Below are 6,466 nucleotides of genomic sequence, written 5' to 3' on the forward strand. Positions count from 1 at the left end.
TAGCAGCATTTCTTGCTGTGGCGGGCTGCATTTAGCACGAGCCCTTTCAGTGTTTGAGCCAACAACAGTTGAAGTCTGCTAAAGCTTGTCGACAGCTGCAAGCTCTGCACGGACACGAACTGCTGCAATGTCTTGGTTTCGTATTGGAACACTAATTAGTGATGCGAATGCACCATATAGTTAGGTATCTCAACATATACGTATCGATTATTTTGAACCTTGCAAGGATAATCGGTGAAATGATTAAATAAGCATTTTAAGGGGGATTCTTATGTAACAATGCCCAATTCGACACTCAGTACAAGCACTAGAATAGGTGTATGACTTCGCAAAACATTCAGCTTCCTGGCATATCAGTTAGACCATCTTGTACATATACATTGTATCGGTACAGTCAGGGTTTGAATCGCTCATGTACAATCCATCTGGCGGATTACATACACTGGCGTGATTGGTGCTTGAAAAATGCTCATGATGTCAGTCACTGGACTGGGCGGTATAGACTCAGTAACCCCCCGATCTACCTCATACAATATTACTGGATGCATAGTGTAACAATAAAAACAACAAGTGTGTCGTGTGACATGAGACAGAAAACAGACATCAACAACAACATCGATTTGACATGTACACAATGGGTGGCTGAGAGAGTGAGTGAGTTTAGTTTTACGCTGCTTTTACAATATTGCAGCAACAGCATGGACACCGGAATTTGGCTTCATACATTGTAACTATATAGGGAATCAAACACTGGTCTTCGGTTCGAACTACTGGGCTACGCACCTCCCACGTACACTCTGAAAAATAATGATACGGTACTAAGAGGATCGTGCAAATTATGATATTTACGATATGTCATTACTTACACATTCCGTCAACGAAAAAACAACAAATCCTGGTTTGGATGACTTTTGTATGGAATGGATAATCTTGAGGTTATTGATTCGTAGAGAGAATAGTGACTCTGCCCCCATAATTGGACAACCCTTTGAACGCATCCTTGAACGCATACGACAACGTGCTCAAAGGGATAAATAATTTTACTTCATTATAACCGAAGTTCGTTATAAACCTAGTTTATTGTCTTATAAAATGTTCGTTCACAGAATAAGCTAATTTTCATTGATTCTTTTCCCGGAGGCCGATTCTTAAACAAATCCACCGTAATAAGCTCACAACGTGAATGACACGTTATGGTGCGGCCTAAATCAATGCTCATGATGTTGATCACTAGATTGTCGTTCTGGTCCAGACTGGGTATATTTACAGACCACCACCATACATCTGAAATACTGTTGCGTGCGGTACTGAATCGCAAATAAACCAAACCAGTCCAACTTCATAACTTCTGTGGTTCAAGTCCCCAAAAAACAAGCCCGCACTGCACAAGAACAAATATATATACCCGTTTATATATATATATATACACACACACACACACACACACACACACACACACACACACACACACACATACACACACACAAACACTGTGAGTGAGTGAGTGAGTGAGTGAGGTAATATTGAACGTCACATCGGCACTATTTCAGCCATATCGTGCCGCCAGTATCATATATAATACTGAATGGTAAAAATACGTCAACGGAGGACAGTAAAACAACTAGATTGCCATAGATAGATATTTAAAAACAGCTATTTAATATAAAACAGTTTAACTATAAAGGACGATACAATATAGAAACGGGATATAGGCCGCTAACAACTGAAGGTAGATCACCATACCACGGTGCATGGGGACTTACCTACACCTACCTGAATGGACCCTAGTTGGATTTACATCATCCCTTCAGCCACTGGCGATTGAACGAAAGTTTAGCCAAATTTTAGAAGAACAAATATACTAAGTTTAAAATCGGGTAAGCAGAAATTGAACTGGGAAAGTTTTGATACTTATCCTCTCAGGAGGACAATAATTTTACGATACTTTAACCCCCTTTGGGGGTACACTCACTAACAATACCAGTTGCCAATTTATACTACACATCATTAAAAGATACATCTATCTGCGGCGCACATTACTCAAAATTCAATCATGAATTTCATTTAGAAAACCAATAATTAAATGAGAACTAACAGTGGTAAAAGGATCCTTAACAGTGAAATATCTTTCCCTTGTGGTGGAAAATTCAACACAGTCAAGCTGGATGTGTTTGACAGTCACCCCCTCATCACAAGGTATACAAAACGGAGGATCCTCACCCTTTAACAGGTATGCATGTGTATATGTTGTGTGGCCAGTACGGCATCGTCACATGATGACCGCCTCAAATCTGGACTGACAACTCAAGTAGGTATAACCAATATACGGTTTTATTTCATGCACTTTATTTATACCTACTTGGATGTCCCGCTTCTTCTGCATCAGATCAAGGATGTAAGGTCTAATGCTAGCTTTGTAGTCAGAATAAGGAATAAAATGTGGTGTCACAGATTTGTCGAGTGCCGCTTTAGCAGCAAGATTGGCTATTGTATTCTCAGAAATGCCAACGTGGCCGGGTAACCTAAAAGAGGACGTAATGGCCAGTAGCAAGATCATGGATGTTTACATGATATGTTTTTAACCGCCTGAAGACAAGAAAGACAGTCTGAATAGATTATATATTGTTTATGTTTAGGATGTTTTTTGAATATATTTAAAAGGCGTTAATGTGGCGTTTGGTTCAGCTGTGAAAATAGAACTAGTACCGGGAAATCTAGAAGATATTGTTCTGAATCCAATGACCGTAGCACAAGCTTGGATCCATCTGTAAATAAGGTTTTGTAATTGTTATGTTTGCTTTTTTAATTGATGATATTCTTGTTGGCACTGTAGGTCATTTGTTTCTGATATTTTAAAATGTAGTTAATGTAGCTTGTGCCAACTGCCAAGGAGGAGAAGAAAGAAGACGTGAAGGAGATATATTTTACAGCTCAATGCCGGCAGCAGTAATGAAAGGCTTTAATTCTCAGTCCAAGAGGCTGAACAGGAGATTTCGTTTGTACAGATCTTCATAAAGAGGATTAAAGACACAGTGGAATGCAGGATTAGACTCGTTAGAATAGAGTTTCGTAATATATTGTAAAGCTAGTTGTATACGCCGTTGAGTAAGACAAGGCTCATCTGCCTCAACGTAGAGACTGTCAACAGGTGAGGTTCTAAAAGATTCAAGACAAAGTCTTAGGCCTTGGTGGTGCACAGGATCAAGTTGTGTTAGGTTACTTTCGCAGGCACCACCATGGATGCATAATCAAGTTTATATCGCACCAATTATCTATATAAATGAAGGAGGGTAGTTTGATACCCACCCCACTTTGAACTGGAGACAACCTTTGACAAATCGAGCGCCTTCAGGCATTTCGCTTTAAGGGATTTGATATGTGCCAGGAATGTTTCAATGGGAAGAAACAATTAGACCCAAGAACTTGGCCTCCTTTACAGTGCTCATGGGAGTGCCATTTAAAGATAGTTCGGGGTCCTTATAGGGCTTATATTTTCTACAAAATGTATGCAATTCTTTTTGGATTTAGAACATTTACAGCCGTTCTCAAGACACCATTTATTTATTTTGTTTAAACACAACTGCAGTTGTCGTTCGATAGTGTGCACACTTTTTAGCACGACGAGAAATATTAAACTGTCCAGAAATAATGATCCATCAATTGAATCATTTAAAACCTTTGATAAACTAATGATCTTGATGCTAAACACTGTGACAGACAACATATTGCCTAGAGGGCCGGGACACCCTGATCCTCATTGTAATCATCAGACGGGGTTGAACCCACTCGGACTTGATATTTCCTGTCTTGATCTAACCTGTGTTATAAAAAGAAGCAAACGGATTCTCAAACCAAAATCATGTAAATCCTTCAAAACACCATGCTTCTAGGTCGCATCATAAGCTTTCGCAAGATCAAAGAAGATTGATACAACATGTTGTTTATTTACTATAGCATGATTCTAGACGTACTACGATGTTCCCTGAAACTACATAATAAAAACAAATAATGATTGAATATTGTTTATAAGGTAATTGGTTTCAGGACACCAAGTTTATTTGTTATTCACCATACGTTCCATGGTTATACAGACACAGCTAGTTAGAGATATCAGTCTGTAGTTTGACGGATGCGTATGATCCCTGTCAGGCTTTGGTATTGGGATTACAATGGCATTACGCCATGAAAGAGGAAATTCCCCAGACGTCCATATTGATCACATATACCTACAAGTGTCATCAGACATGGTTCAGGTAAGTGTTTCAGAAGCTGGTAATGGACGTTATCATCACCAGGTGCAGTGTCATCAGCTTGACTAAGAGCAGTATGTAACTCATGTAATGAAAACACTTCATTATAATCTTCACCATTATTTGAATCGAAATTAAGCTTTGTCTTTTCCTGTTGTTTCTGATATCTCCGAAACTCAGAAACATAATTTGCCGGTGATGAATCTTTGGCAAGAGTTTCGCCATTTTTATGTGCAATGAAATTCATTCAGGAGGTTAGAATCTACAACAGACAAATCCGAAGATGAATAGGTGACAGTTGCAGGATGTAGATAGGTGCTTGAATCATCATTGTATATACACAAATCATTATTGGAGAAACAATCTTCCAGTGTTTTACGTTTACTGTTTTACCTTTGTACGACCCCAGAGTGGATTATGGCCATTGAGATCACCCACTTTGATGCAGGGTCTCGGAATTTGATCATTGAGAGCTTTAAGATCAGACAGTTGAAGTGTTGAAGTAGGCGGACTACACAATGAGAATATTGTGAAGGCAGCATGAAAAGTATGAAGTTGGTCTGACAGAACGTGGAAGATTTGAATACATTCAAGGTAGGATCAGGCGATGTTCTGTTAACAGGCATAAGTTTCTGTTAAGTCTAATCTTTGGTTTTATATCTAATCTAATTTTTTTGCATCTGCAAAATTAATGTTCTGCGCATATTTAATTTTGTTGATTTCCATGTTCCGTTTCCAAATTGGGCAATCTTTTGAGATAGATGACATACTTCTTGCGCAATCACAAACACTAATTGTACACTATCATAGTGCTTTAGAGCTATGTGCTTTAAGAACACATATTTGTCGTAAGGATATATGACAATGCCAATGAGATGACCTTTTAGGTTTTGTTTTTATTGATTTATTTATCTTTTTTTGTGTGTGTCATTAAAAAATTCATCTGTCGGCTATGGCAGGGCGTCAGGTTATAACGTTGCATGTAGCCGAACACCGGTTGTAGATTTATAGGTTATGCACACATTCAGGAGGTAGCAGGACAATGTGTTTTCAGATTTCCTTCGTTTATTGATCATGGTTACTCGATGTCTAACGAGCACATAAACTACCCGGATGGCGAATTAGGAGGTGTGTTTGCTGTGTTCTGAAACTGAGATCGCCTAACTACTCTGTCCAAGTGAGACATCTCTAATTTATTAACCAGTAAAGATCCGGGTTAGAACTGGCTAGTTGTACGAGACGAGTAACGGGATCGGACCGTCAGACTCAATGACAAAAAGTAAAGACGAAAAATAAGTAAAATATACTTGACAAAAATAGTTAGGGATATATGCAAATTTTGAAATTTCGAATAGTGATGTGTTAATTTATTGACACACTGATAAACTATCAATCATAAAAATATCAATATCCTTAACTTATTTTGTCTAGTATGATACAACCGACGTAACAGACGCAAAACATGACTCCAAAATGAATCATTTATCTTGGTGACTGGTTTGAAATAATGATAACGAATACGCCACACCAGTCTTTCAACAAAAACTTCCTCGATTAAATAGCCAATCCTGATGATAAATTCAATGCCATGCAGTGTTTCGAGACAAGAAGCCGTTACATGACGTCTTCGATAAAGGGCTGACAGGTCATGGGCGTTTGTTTATATTTCTTTAAACATTTAAATGTTTTGTATTCAAAGCTGTGCAGATCTGATTTTAAGATCGGTTTTTACGGAAAAGTTATGCCTTTACATCCCTTGACATCAAATTCTTTCATAGTTCACTGCCGATGGCTGTCAGAATAGTTGCGGACGGTACCGTTTTCAAAATGCATTTCTGCTCATCTGTAATCATGCTAACAGTTAATGGTATGATGTTGGGTATAAACCTGCTGGCACAACCTCACTGGCAACGGAATTACCTGACGTATGGCTGAATGCTACAGTTAATAGGGCGATAGTAGCATGGATATGTGGTCTTCTGCATAGGAAATTGGTTGTTTTATGTTTGATCGTGAGGACCAGGGAATCCACAGTTTAGAAACGGTTTTGTTTTTATCACATTTGAACTTGGTTGTCTTCTGATTCTACAACAATGCAAGCGCAGACTTGAAATGATTTTGAATTGACAAGTCATAAAATTATCTTCGATGCAGAATATATGCATTGTGTTATTCAACATTCTCAGGGGAAATAAATACATCTTACGTCTCTGCTG

The sequence above is a fragment of the Haliotis asinina genome, chromosome 4 (assembly GCF_037392515.1).
Source record: "Haliotis asinina isolate JCU_RB_2024 chromosome 4, JCU_Hal_asi_v2, whole genome shotgun sequence".
In the NCBI taxonomy this organism is placed as follows: domain Eukaryota; kingdom Metazoa; phylum Mollusca; class Gastropoda; order Lepetellida; family Haliotidae; genus Haliotis; species Haliotis asinina.